Source organism: Odocoileus virginianus, chromosome 23 (genome assembly GCF_023699985.2).
Source record: "Odocoileus virginianus isolate 20LAN1187 ecotype Illinois chromosome 23, Ovbor_1.2, whole genome shotgun sequence".
NCBI lineage: Eukaryota > Metazoa > Chordata > Mammalia > Artiodactyla > Cervidae > Odocoileus > Odocoileus virginianus.
The window spans coordinates 48,998,398-49,012,805 of NC_069696.1; the positions used below are offsets into that span (position 1 = coordinate 48,998,398).

A 14,408-nucleotide genomic window follows, 5' to 3' on the forward strand; every position below is an offset into this window, starting at 1 on the left:
AGAAACGCAGAGAGAAGGTCACCAAGCTTAGCTGGGAAGAGAGAGAGCTAGCTAAGCGTTCACTTCACTGCAGCAGGGCTGCTCACTGAATGTAAGCACTTACCATAAAAATAGAAAGAGTCGACAGAAGGAGAAGGGATCCTTCCTCAGAGTCTTAGACAGAAAGAAATCCACCGCGGAGATCTAGGCAACGGATGAGGCCAGCAAAGTGATGAAAGACGAGAAAACCAACATACCCAAGTCCTCCTCGGCCTCCCCCACCCCGGCCCGCATGCAGTTGTTTCTGCTGTAAAAGCCCCGAGAAGTCGGGAACAGGACTCTCCGGAGGGCGAGCTGGAGCGCGAACTGCCTGGTGGATTTCAGAGCATCACGCCCAGGGCTCTCCTCCCCCCGGGGGGCAGGGGTGGCGGGGTGGGGGGAGGCTGAGCACAAGGCCGGGGTCGGAAGGTGAAGAGAGAGATGGGAAGGCACCTCTTTGGAGTGTGAGGAACTACCGGCTAGAATATCAGAATTCCCCATCAGTTATGGCCAGCGACCAATCAGCCCAGCCAGGGGGCCGTGTCAGCGTGACAAGAGAGCAGTGGATAACAGCCCGTTCTCAGCGAGGCAGGACAGCCCCCTGCCTCCACCGGAGTTGGGCAGGATTGGCATCTTCTCCTCCTCTGCCCAGTTGCTGATAATATTTGCTTTGTTTTTTTTTCCATTTATTTTTATTAGTTGGAGGCTAATTACTTTTTGTTTTTAAAAATAAGACCCAAAGCCCCATAGTTATACCAACCAATCCAGAAGTTTGCTTAAGCATCCCACAGCATCTCTGCAAGAAGCCAGCCTTGAAACCCATCCTAAATGATATCTAACGGCATCTCACAGACCTGATAGCCCTGATGATGTGAGCAGAGAAGTCACCATGAATACAATAATGACACTTTGGACCATGAGCTGCTTCATGCCCAAGACACAGGATGAAATACCAGGGACCTGGATCCCAGTTTCACAAGCGAGACTTTTAGACAGCAATGGGTTAAAGGTCTAAAATCTTTCAGTTTTGATAAATGTTCTTATATAAAATATAGACAGAGTACTTATTAGAGACAGTTTATAAAGATAGTGACATTTCTTTTTGAGGTTTCTTATATCACCTATAAGATAGAATGCGTGGATTTGGGTAAAAATACCTGTATAATGATGAGATGGTTGGATGGCATCGTGACTCGATGGACATGAGTTTAAGTAAGCTCCAGGAGTTGGTGATGGACAGGGAAGCCTGGCATGCTACAGCTCATGGGGTTGCAGAGTCAGACATGACTGAGCGACTGAACTGAACTGACCTGTATAATAGGTCATAGGCACACAGAAGTTTGAAAAACTCTGAGCTAGACTAATAAAACAGGGAAATGAGCGATTTCTGTAGTACTGACTGACAAGTAAAGAATATTATACTTTTTCTGCCTACCTTTCTGCCCATTCTACTTTAACACTGAATTGTAAACTCAGTTCATATGTACTCATTCAGTTTTGGCTGTGCACGCATGCCTGCTAAGTCACTTGCGTCATGTATGGCTCTCGGCGACTCTATGTTTGTGGTGATTAAATTAAACTGGGGTGTTGGCTCTAGAGTTAAATGCCAGTTGAATTGGATCCCACAGTAAAACTTCAGAACTGTTTAACTTGGGGAAATTGTCTTGGGTCATCTTTTTATCTTTGCAAGAAATATTAGCTCTTTGTACTAGCCAAGAGTTAACAGAAGACACACATGTGGCTGGGTTGGTTTGATTTCAGGTGGTGTACATGATAGAGTCTTTAATTTTATTTCAGCTTTTTCCTACAACTTGAAGGATCATTTGGACATTGTGTTGCAATCTGAACCCAGACTTAAGCTAACTTTGGGAAGCCTGAATACTGCCAAGTAAAAGGAAGCACTATGGATGGGAGAGGGGTTTGGAGAAGAATGGATACATGTATGTGTAAGGCTGAATCCCTTTGCTATTCACCTGGAACTACCACAACATAGCTAATTGGCTATACCCAATAAAAAGTTTACAGTTTGGAAAAAAATAAACATCTATCTCAAAAAAAATTTTTTTTTAAAGCAGGATTGCAGGGGAAAAAAGAAAAGGGCTAAATTCCAAGGAAACAGTTAACTCACTACCCAAATGAGTTACAGCAGGAAGCCGTAAAAATATTCCACAGATGAACAGAATAAAATGAAATTTTTGAAATGAAAAAAAGGTTGATTTCATCAGGTTCATCCTATGTACATTACACAAGGAAAACCTGCCTGGGAGATTCAGTCTCAAATTCTGTTGTGTTATTCACTTCAGTTCCACTCTAATCAGCAAATTTTAACCACAGGATCAGGCAGCACAGAAATAAAAGCGGTGGGTCCTGCCTTCAAGAAATTTATAGTCCCATGGACGAAACGAAATCTTTTCAAAATTTCAACACTGCAATTCTTGCCACAATGGAAAATGTTCTACTGTTGTAATGTCCCATAGATAAAACCAAGCCATGAAGTTGGATTTTGGATTCAAAGTTCTAAATTAGCCTAATAATGTGTTTTCCATAACCAAAATCATTTGAGAACTATAAATGCACCATTTATTTTTTTAATTAATTAAAATATGAAAAGGTTTTTTCACTGAATGTTTGCTTTTATCAGCATCAACAGTTTCTGATGCTGCAAAAACACAGACAGCATAACAAAGAACATATTTAATAAGGCAGTATTATTTAAAGCTACCAAAGTAATTGAGATTAATACTGTTTATGGAATAGGTTCAATACTTTGAGTACATAGGGTTATAATGAAGCATGAAAATGATAAGACTACAAAAGTACAAATTACTTAGCTGATTAAATAATTGCACATCTCTATAACAATTGGGTCAATGAAAACAAGTATTCCACAGTCACTTACTCAAATGCAATTAATTTTTAAAATTTGGCCTTCACTCCTACCTGCTCAAAAGACAGAAATACCTCCCATTTCAGGTAGCAACAATTAATTGTTTCAATCACAAAATATTTATCCAAGTCAATTAAACTAAACAATTTCAGGGACTGTATCTTGCTCACTGCAGTAACAGTACTTAAATGTTCGTAGGCCATTTCAATGGACAAGAGAATTTGGCTAAAAATCTGCATTAGTATGATTTAATGCCTTTTTAAAAAAACAGACTACAAGATAATTTGATTATGTACCTATACCTGCCATTTATTTGGAAAAAAACAAAGCTCTTTCAGGAAATTTGCTTTCAAGTAGCTCTCTGACTTGGAGAAGGGGACAACAGAGGATGAAATGGTTGGATGGCATCACCGACTCAATGGACATGAGTTTGGGTAATCTCCGGGAGATGGTGATGGACAGGGAGGCCTGGCGTGCTGCAGACCATGGGGTTGCAAAGAGTTGGACATTACTGAGAGACTGAACTGAACTGAGCTCCCTGACAGAGCTGTATTAATCCTAGTCAAAGATTCTTCAAGCTCAGTCTTTAACACTGATACTGGATTCCACTCTCTGTAACTAATCTGAATAGAAAAAGTAAAAACATACCTATTTTCTAGATCACCAAGGAGGTAAATGGCTGTGTAATTCAATTTTTGACATCAGACACTTAACAGGAGACATGAGAATCAAGGATTTTCTTTTTATTGAGGTACAGTTGATTTACAATATTCTATTAGTTTCAGTTGTACAAGTGAGTCAAAAGTTATAAAATATTGACTGTATTTCCTGTACTGTACAATATATCCTTGAAGATTATATTTTATACATAGGCGTTTGTACCTCTTAGTCCCCTACCCCTATTTTACTCCTCTCCAGTACTCTATCCTCACTGGTAACTACTAGTTTATTCTCCATATCTGGGAATCTGTTTCCATTATATTCATTCATTTGTTAGAGTCTACATATAAGTGATAACATATTGTATTTGTCTACAGATTCAATGCAATCCCTATCCAAATACCAATGACCTTTTTCACAGAACTAGAACAAAGGATCCTAAAATCTGTATGGAAATACAAAATATGCAAAGCAATCTTGAGAAAGAATGGAGCTGGCGGTATCAGGCCCCATGACTTTGGACTATATTACAAAGCTACAGCAATAAAACACCACTGTACTGGCATCAAAACAGACGCACAGAACAATGGAAAAGGAGGAATTTTAAATAATATTCTGCCAATCACTGGTTTTGAAAACTAAATTATAATCTCCCTAAAGTAAAGCCTGCACCTGTCTTACCTGACTTCTATAAACTGGTGTTTAAAGGAGCTAATATTTACTGAAACTTCACTTGTACCAGACTTCGTTGCAGTGGTTTCACACCTCTTTTGGTCTTCACAGCACTCACAGAACATGAATTTCATCTTTATTGAAATAACTGAGGTACAGGGAGTTGAAAGCTTTTGCAAGTGGAAATGTCAGTATATGAGCCACTAGAATAGCCTCAAGATGCTGCCTGTCCTTCATGGAAACACTGATATGAACAGGGAAGGCTCCCCGCAGATGGTTCTGACTGCATGTAGAGATTATCTGGGGACCCTTCCCATAGTGTTACATGTATACGGGTGAAAGGAGACCGAAACAAATTCAAGCTAAAGCAGAAAAACTCATTTTACTTCAGAGATTAAGTGTAGCCCTTCTCTGCAACTGAAATAAATTATTGATGCTTATAATTTAAAAATTAAAGAGCAAGCAAACTGTATTTGTTGATTTTTTAAATAATTATGACCCTACATTGCATTTTAAAGCCAGGATGAGTGGTCCACAGTTAGTTAAATAAAAAAAAAAAAAAGTGAAAGGAAAGCGTATTTTAGAAATGTGTGGGATCTGAAAGAAACATTAGAGTCTTTATCTAATATCTAAATTCTCCTTCAGCATTCAGCAGGAGGCCTGAAACAGAGAGAGAACAAGTTGCTCTGCTAATGTTTCCCTACCAGAGGTCACTGGCTGGGAATAATCTCCCCAAAGTGCTTAGTAGGCGGGCTTTCAAATTTGCAACAACAGTTCCAAATAAATAATCTGCAGGACATAAATATCATCATAGCATCCAACTCTTCAAAAATTTGATTGCACTCACCATTTCTCAGCCAGAAGATTCCTATGGGCTCAAAGATCAAATCATATAGAAAGAATCTGTAAGATTACAGTCTTATAACACTTTCTCCTCTTTTGAGGATGGAAAAAAACAATCAACAGATGCCTTGAAGGATCAGGGAGAACTGGGCTAAGTGTAGGGAGGCCAAAATAAGGAGCACGTGTATGTGTACCAATGTGGCCCTTGGTGTGTATGTTCAAAACACGATCAGCGTGCCTTCGCAGCCGATCAGTCCCTCAGCCCAGTGTTCCTGCCATTCGTCTTCAGCACATAATCAGGGATTACAACTGATGCAGGGCTTTCTTCTTTCTCCTTCACGACTACAATAGTTTCTAGACTTTGCTCTGTTCCAGTCCCACTGCCCTTTGCCAATGGCACTTGTTTTGTAAAACCCAGAAAATACAATCACATCATCCCCTTACTAGTAAACCTGGGATGCTCAAGCCAAATGCAGCACCACCTGAGCCTGGCATTCACGGCTCTCTGCAAACAGCCTCAGTCTGCAGCCTCCTTACCCATAATTATTTCCTATATATTCCATGCTCCAGATACAGTCAATGAGTTCCTATTCCTCAGAATCGCCATACTCTTTCATCATGGTATTCTTATCTGTTTTTCCTAGAATAATTTTCCTGTTCCCCTCCCGGAGAAACCCAAATATTCATCCTTCAAGGCCTAGTTCACTGTCATCATCTTGGTGAGGTCTTCCCCAAATTCCCCAAAGTGACTTAATTACTTCTTCCTTTGTATTTCCAGAGCATTTTTTCTAGTCCTGTATCACAGGGTAAGAAACACTGTGCTAAATTAGTAATTTCAACCTATTTCACTATAATCCTTTGATAGTCCTAGTGCTTGACACACAATAGAAGCTCAATAAACCCATGAGAGGGAGTCTATATTTTATGCTTCTTATTCACAATCAAAAGCACTTTGAAAAAAAAGTACATATTCGTTTTCTGGAAGTCTGAAGGACGACAAGCTTATGAGCCATATTTATGTCCTCCTTCAATCGGGAGTTTTTCTGGTTAAAGAAAGAGCCCTGGATTAGAATCAGAAGAGGCAAATCCCAACTTTGTCTTGTGTCACTTCAGGTTAATTTCTTAACCTACAGAAAAATAGAACATGTCCTGCTTACCTTTGAGGGTTCTTCTGAGCCACAAAGGATGAACTGTGTGGTAAAGTACTTATAAAGTACGTAGTAGGAGGTGTTGGTATCATCACTGCTGTCATTGTTTGACAACTGTTAATACCCCAAAGCCATCACGCAGTTTAAGGGACGCCAGCCTAGGAGTCCAGTGACTCAGCACCTAATCATTCCAAGTGCCTTGCTCCAGCTCTGCTGTCTGCAGTTAGGGCGCAGTGGGAGAGTGGAACGGCCCCGACTTGGGCCCGAGATCTGTAGATCTGCTCCCTGATACCCAGCTCCCTCTTCTAGGAAATGGAGGTAACAACAGTTAACTCACCACACTGTTAAATGAGATGGGATATATGTCTGTCTGTAGTATATACATGTCGGTTTCATTTCAAAGTCTCTAATCAGCCTTCCATGATTGGTCAGAGGAAAAAAGCCATGTCTCCCTCGCTCCACTGTATCTGCATACACCCCAACCGTGGCCCTCTTTCTGCCTCTTGAACTTGCAGAGCTCATTCCCACCCCAGGGTCTGAGTATGGGTTCCCTCTGCCCCATCCTTTCCTTTAGATCCTGGTGTGGCTCCTCGGAAAGACTTCCTTGACCCTGCCTGTCATTTTCTCAGCACATCCCTTTCTTCACTCTTATCATTTACCTCTGACAACATCTACCTCCATCTGTTATCATTTATTTGATTGCCTATTTGTCCTTTGCAATATAACATATGTTCCTCTCCAGCAAAGACTGATCTTGTGCTTTTCATTGTGTCCCCAGAGCCTAACATAATGTCCAGAACATAATATACACTCAGTATCTGCTTCTCGAATATTTACAGCATGACCAATACTTGAACAACTATTCCCATGTTTCTCTCCATCTCGACAAATTTCCAGTTATCTTGACTCTTATAGGGGAATGAAACCTTGCAATTAATATGGTATTCAGGGTAATACCACAGTGTTCCAGTTTATTATAGGTATTTAATTAATGCGTAATGCTCATTAACAGACATTAAAATGCTATCCAGGGACAAGGGGTACCTAGAATCAATATGTAACTCCTAGTTCCCTTAGAAATAGGAATTACCAAGATAGGCGTGATGATCTTCACTCACATAACTGGAAATGAAACACTGAGCAAAAAAGTTAAATTATGTTTATTTGATGTCAGGAGGTTTATTGGATCCTTATTTTTCATCCTCCTTTCCTTAACATTATGTTAAAATTACTCTGGTACAAGCTGATCCCAAGAAGAAATTGACAAGGTCCTTGGTTTCCGAAGCATTAACTAGAACAAATGGCTTTTTTCTATCAGGAGCATGGGAACCTAGACAATTTCTCTTTCCTCCCAAGGAGCTGTCTGGAAAGGCAAAGTACAGAAATCCTCCCAAACCTGACCATATCATCACTGTTTCTGACTAGCCCGGCCCCAGAGGTGGCCTAATAAATAAATAATCAAGGCAATCGTGTATAATATACGAAGCGTACTTTCCACTGGTCATCTGGAAAGACAGTTTTCAATTAGAGTATTTTTTAATTAACAATATACACCAATCTACCAAATGACCATATGAATTTGTCACTGGCAGAAAACATGTAGTTTTTTGTTTTGTTTTGTAAAGGAACAAATGTCTGAGTCCCAATACCAAATACATCTTTTTCTCCCAAATCTTCCTCTAGCTTTCTTTTTCTCCACTTAAGAGAATCACTATCTACTCTGTTGCCCAAAGAAATGAACATTTATTGAATTCTTATGTAGAAGACTATTCAGGTCATTTTCAGTTCAGTTGCTCAGTCGTGTCCGACTCTTTGCGACCCCATGAACCACAGCACGACAGGCTTCCCTGTCCATCACCAACTCCTGGAGTTTACCCACACTCATGTCCATTGAGTTGGTGATGCCACCCAACCATCTCATCCTCTGTCATCTCCTTCTCCTCCTGCCTTCAATCTTTCCCAGTATCAGGGTCTTTTCCAGTGAGTCAGTTCTTCGCATCAGGTGGCCAAAGTATTAGAGTGTCAGCTTCAACATCAGTCCTTGCAATGAACACCCAGGACTGATCTCCTTTCAGTCCAAGAGACTCTCAAGAGTCTTCTCCAACACCACAGTTCAAAAGCATCAATTCTTCAGCACTCAGCTTTCTTTATAGTCCAACTCTCACATCCATACAGGACTACTGGAAAAACCAAAGCTTTGACTAGACAGACCTTTGGCAAAGTAATGTCTCTGCCTTTTAATATGCTGTCTAGGTTGGTCATAACTTTTCTTCCAAGGAGAAAGCATCTTAATTTCAAGGCTGCAGTCACCATCTGCAGTGATTTTGGAGCCCAAAAAAATAAAGTCTCTCACTGTCTCACACAGCTCACTTTACAGGGTACCTAGAAATCTCAGCATCATCCTTGCTTTAATTCATCTTGTCCGTTTCACCTCCTTTCCTCCAACATCTCCTCACTCTCACTACCCTAGCCTAGCTACAAATTCTTCCCTCAGCTTAATAGTTCCAGAAGCAGTCTCCCTGCCTTGCACCTCCCTCTGTCCAAGGCATCCTTTGCAGCTACTGAGGATTTTTAAGTGAAAATGCCAGCCTTCCCTCTCCCACTGAAACTGCTTCTCTGCTTCATCACCATGTCCAGGATGAAGTGCACTCCTTCCCTTATCACACGAGAGCCCCCCAAGATTCTTCCACTTTTCCTTCCCTATCACTCCCATTTACCTTCCTTTTGTACCCTAACATTTTAAACAGCCCTAACACTCAGCTCCAGAATTCACCAATCTGTTTAAAATGTCAGGGTCCTGACACAACCTTTTCCCTATGTTTAGAATTTCTTGTCCCAGCCCCGTTCCTCCTGAACTCTTACTTATTCTCTAAGACCCAACCCAAGCCTCTCCCTCCTCTTCCAGGCTTTTCCTGACACTCCCTCCTCAAACCCAGATCTCCCGCATTGCAGGGGGATTCTTTACCACCTGACCCACAAGGGAAGCCCAAAAATACTGGAGTGGGTAGCCTATCCCTTCTCCAGATCTTCCTGATCCAGGAATCGAACCATGGTCTCCTGCATTGCAGGTGGATTCTTTACCACCTGAGCTACCAGGGAAGCCCTATCCTCTAATAGAGTTCATCATCCTCAAGTGATAGCACTGATCACACAGCATTATAACTGTGTTATTACCTGATTCCTTCAGGAGAGTCCTAGTCTTGAGTTTTATTCATCTCTGCATCCCCAGAGACAAACCTTCTCTGGAAACTCTCACTTCAATGGTTCTAGAAAGACTGGGCTTTCATGTACATCTTACTAGACTGTTCCCTGAGGAATGAAAGAATATTCCACCTATCTTTCTAACCTGTTTATTGCAATGCCTGGCATCGATGAACGCTCAGTGCATGTTTGGAGAATTCTTCGAATATCATTGGCCAAAAAAAACCCCTGCAGTTCAGAGAATTAAAAAATCCCTCTGAGCTAATTTCTAATTAGCTCATTTTTTTTAAGTTTAAATATAAAAATTCTCCTTTCTGAAATTATAAAACAGCACAGGCATTAACTTACTCCATGAAGATTCAACTTCTGAAACTCCCGATTTTTAATAGTAACTTAACTAACTGGGGCATCTTGCAGATAATTGAAGCATTCCAAACATCCCTTCTACTTTGAATTGTCAGGCAGAGGAAAGGTTGTTGTTTCTCTCAGGCAGAAGCGGCTTATTGGAGAGATTTCATTAGCATTTAAGTTTGGAGGGGAAATAGCCCTGTCTGTCCAAGTAGAGAATTTCACTGTTGAGACTGGGATTGCTAATGTTCCTTAGAAGTTCAGGTCCACACTCAACATACAGGCATTATTACAAGAAGCGCTGTGGTTTGCTGGCATAGGGCAAAACCTGGGGCTTGCAATGGACTCTCCACACCAGCCAGAGGACTCTACAGTTTCATCACCTACTCCCCTTATAGAAAATTAGCTGGGATGCAGTCAAAGATCTGGAATAACAACCCCTCTGCCAATAGCTGCACTAGCCATCAGCTCCTAAAAAACTAAACTCCCTCTGGGATGGCTGAATGGGGGACATCCGTATCAGTAACGGAGGCCCACTCAAGACATCACAGTAACCTGTCCAAGTCAGCTGGGTGGGGGCCAGAACACCTGCATCCTCCCAGTGTTGCTGATGCACAAGAGTCAGACCAAGAACGAGCCAAAATATCAGTGCTACAGGTGTGATCCTCTAGTCTGCTTTTCATACCATTTCCCCTCATTTCTCTGAAACCAATTTTGAGTTCTATTATTTGAGCTGAGAGGAGAAAGAAGAATGACCATTTTAAAGGACTATGACATGCTCATATTTTGGTAAAATGGAACTAGGCCATATGCTGACCATTCTACAACTTTGTAGAAATGGATTTTTCTGTTTATGAATTTTTAAGCTGTCCCTTGGAGACCCTGGTTCGATTCCTGGGTCGGGAAGATCTGCTGGAGAAGAGATAGGCTACCCACTCCAGTATTCTCCGGCTTCTCTTGTGGCTCAGCTGGTAAAGAATTGCGCCTGCAATGCCGAAGACCTGAGTTCGGTCCCTGGGTTGGGAAGATCCCTTGGAGAAAGGCTACACACTCCAGTATTCTGGCCTGGAGAATTCTTGGGGTCACAAAGAGTCAGACATGACTGAGCAACTTTCACTTTCACTTTGAACCTCCAACAAGAATAAGTCTGTATCTCAGGTGGGAACGCAAAATGGTACAGCCACTTTGGAAGCTAGTTTACTAGTTTTTTACAAAACTAAGTACATTCTTATACTCTTACCATAGAATCCAGCTATTATAGTATACTCCTTGGTATATACCCAAATGAGTTAGAAGCATATGTCCACACCAAAGCCTGCATGTGGATATTTATAGCTATTTTATTCATAAATGTCAAAAATTGGAAGCAACCAAGATGTCCCTCAATGGGTGAATCGATAAATAAACTGGTACAGACAATGGAATATTGTTCATAACTAAAAAGGAATGAGTTATCAAGCCATGGAAAGACATGAAGGAACCACAAATGGACACAGGGATACCTGATTTTATTGCAACTCACTGTAGTTTGCAGATAGTTCATTGTTTGCTTGTTTTTACAAACTGGAGGTTTGTGGCAACCTTATTTGTCAAATGATATTAGCTTTTCTTGCAAGAAATTTAATTAAGGTATACACATTTTAAATGTGATGCTACTGCACACTTAATAGACTATAGTGTAAACATAACCTTTATATGGACTAGGAAACAAAAAAATTGTGTATTTCCCTTTATTGTGATATTTGCTTTCTGAAAAGGCTACATACTATATGATTTCAACTAAATGACATTCTGGAAAAAGCAAAATTATGGAAACAATAAAAATATCAGAGGCTACCGTGGGTTAAGTGGGAAGTGGGTAAGAAGATATAAACCACTGAGGACGTTCAGGGCAGTGAAACTATTCCGTATGATCCTGTCAGATACATGGTAAGATCCTGTAAGATACATGGTATCACACCATTGTCCAAAACCACAGACTCTACCACCAAGAGTGATACCTAAGGTAAACTCCAGACTTTGAGTGATAACGTGTCAATGCAGGTTCATCAACTGTAATTATGTACCAGTGGGGGAAGCTGTGGGGACAAGGTGGGGGAGAGAGCAGACAGGAATTCTATACTTTCTGCTCAATTTTGCTGGAAACCTAAAAACTTAAATAGACTTTTTCTTTCCTTTTAATACAAAAAAAAAAAAAAGAATTTTCTTGAAGACTAAGCAACTAGGTAGTCTTTATGAATTTCAGTTGCCTTATTAAGTAAGTATGTCTGGAAAACAAACCACTGAAAAAGAGGAAGAAAGAGGACTCCCATAAACTGCACAAAGCAAAGAGAAGTTCTAAGAAATTCACTGTGACAAATGCTCATACAAATCGCATGGCCATGTTCTGACAACTCAGAATTCCAACTAGAATATTATATTGATTGGAATATTCCGTTGATAGAGTTTCCATCGTCAAGGACTAGCAAACCAGAGCACTGAACATACTGCTAATTTCACTAACATGCTGAGAGGAAACAAAAAATCTTGTTTCTTTTTTTCTTCCCTTTTACATTTATATTTTTTTACTGCCCAGGTCTAAAACAGAAAAAACAATCTGTTAAGAAAAGAGCAGGCAGGTCCCTATGTAGAACAGTAGTAACAGAGATTTGTCTATATGTATAAACCATCAAAGTTCACCTGTAGTTGCAGGAAAATAAGGAGTGAACAAATGTCTTCAGAAGAAGAGTTAGAGGTGCTATGTCTGGAGAAAAGGAGGAATAAAGGAGAAAGTGATGAGAAAAGCTAAGCACGTGGGGGGGTGACACAGCAGTGAATGCAACAATCACTGTTACACTGACGCTCAAGTAATGCAGTAATGGCAGGTAAAAAAAACAATGTAGCTGACTCTTGAACAACTCAGGGGTTGTGGGGCCAACCCTAGACACAAATGAAAATCCATATATGATTTATAATCACCCTTCTCTATAGTGTTCCTCAGCACCTACAATTCCCCATCAGAGGATTCAAGCCACCTCAGATCATATGGCCCTGTGGTGTTACATGGATTTTTATTTTAAAAAAAGTATAAGCAGACCTATGCAGTTCTAGACCATTAGACCATTCAGGTATGACCTAACTCAAATCCTTTACGTATATACAGTGGAAGTGACAAATAGATTCAAGGGATTAGATCTGATAGAGTGCTTGAAGAACTATGGACGGAGGTTTGTGACATTGTATAGGAGGCAGTGATCAAGACCATACCCAAGAAAACGAAAAGCAAAAAGGCAAAATGGTTGTCTGAGGAGGCCCTACCAACACCTGTGAAAAGAAGAGAAGCAAAAAGCAAAGGAGAAAAGGAAAGATATCCATTTGAATGCAAAGTTCCAAAGAATAGCGAGGAGAGGTAAGAAAGCCTTCCTCAGTGATCAATGCAAAGAAATAAAGGAAAACAATAGAATGGGAAAGACTGGAGATCTCTTCAAGAAATTAGAGATACCAAGGGAACTTTTCATGCAAAGATGGGCCCAATAAAGGACAGAAATGGTATGGACCTAACAGAAGCAGACAATATTAAGAAGAGGTGGCAAGAATACACAGAAGAACTATACAAAAAAGATCTTCATGACCCAGATAATCACAATGGTATGAACACTCACCTAGAGCCAGACATCCTGGAATGTGAAGTCAAGTGGGCCTTAGGAAGCATAACTACAAACAAAGCTAGTGGAGGCAACGGAATTCCATCTTAGCTATTGCAAATCCTAAAAGATGATGCTGTGAAAGTACTAAGCTCAATATGCCATCAAGGTTGGAAAACTCAGCAGTGGCCACAAGACTGGAAAAGCTCAGTTTTCATTCCAATCCCAAAGAAAGGCAATGCCAAAGAATGCTCAAACTACCGCACAATTGCACTCATCTCACATGCTAGTAAAGTAATGCTCAAAATTCTCCAAGCCAGGCTTCAACAGTACGTGAACTGTGAACTTCCAGATGTTCAAGCTGGTTTTAGAAAAGGCAGAGGAACCAGAGATCAAATTGCCAACATCTGTTGGATCATAAAAAAAGCAAGAGAATTACAGAAAAACATCTATTTCTGCTTTATTGACTATGCCAAAGCCTTTGACCATGTGGATCACAACAAACTGTGGAAAATTCTGAAAGAGATGGGAATACCAGACCACCTGACCTGCCTCCTGAGAAATCTGTATGCAGGTCAGGAAGCAACAGTAAGAACTGGACATGGAACAATAGACTGGTTCCAAATCGGGAAAGTAGTACTTCAAGGCTGTATACTGTCACCCTGTTTATTTAGCTTATATGCAGAATACATCATGAGAAATGCTGGACTTGATGAAGCACAGGCTGGAATCAAGACTGCTGGGAGAAATATCAATAACCTCAGATATGCAGATGACACCACCCTTATGGCAGAAAGAGAAGAACTAAAGAATCACTTGATGAAAGTCAAAGAGGAGAGCGACAAAGTTGGCTTAAAGCTCAACATTCAGAAAACGAAGATCATGGCATCTGGTCCCATCACTTCATGGCAAATAGATGGGGAAACAATGGAAACAGTGGCAGACTTTATTTCTGGGGGCTCCAAAATCACTGCAGATGGTGACTGCAGCCATGAAATTAAAAGGCGT

At 40.6% G+C, this 14,408-nt stretch overlaps 1 protein-coding gene across 4 annotated transcripts in view; it reads right to left on the minus strand.

The window, feature by feature from the left end:
- The window catches only part of ANO4 (anoctamin 4), a 427,540-nt gene that overhangs the window by 342,476 nt on the left and 70,656 nt on the right, over positions 1-14,408 (minus strand). The window contains exon 1 of one of the 4 annotated variants that reach the window (XM_070454086.1): positions 104-572. The exons of the other annotated variants lie outside the window; for them this stretch is intronic. The gene's annotated coding sequence lies outside the window, so the exon portion shown is untranslated. Of the gene's footprint in view, positions 1-103; positions 573-14,408 lie in introns of those variants that run through there. 4 annotated transcript variants of the gene reach the window in all.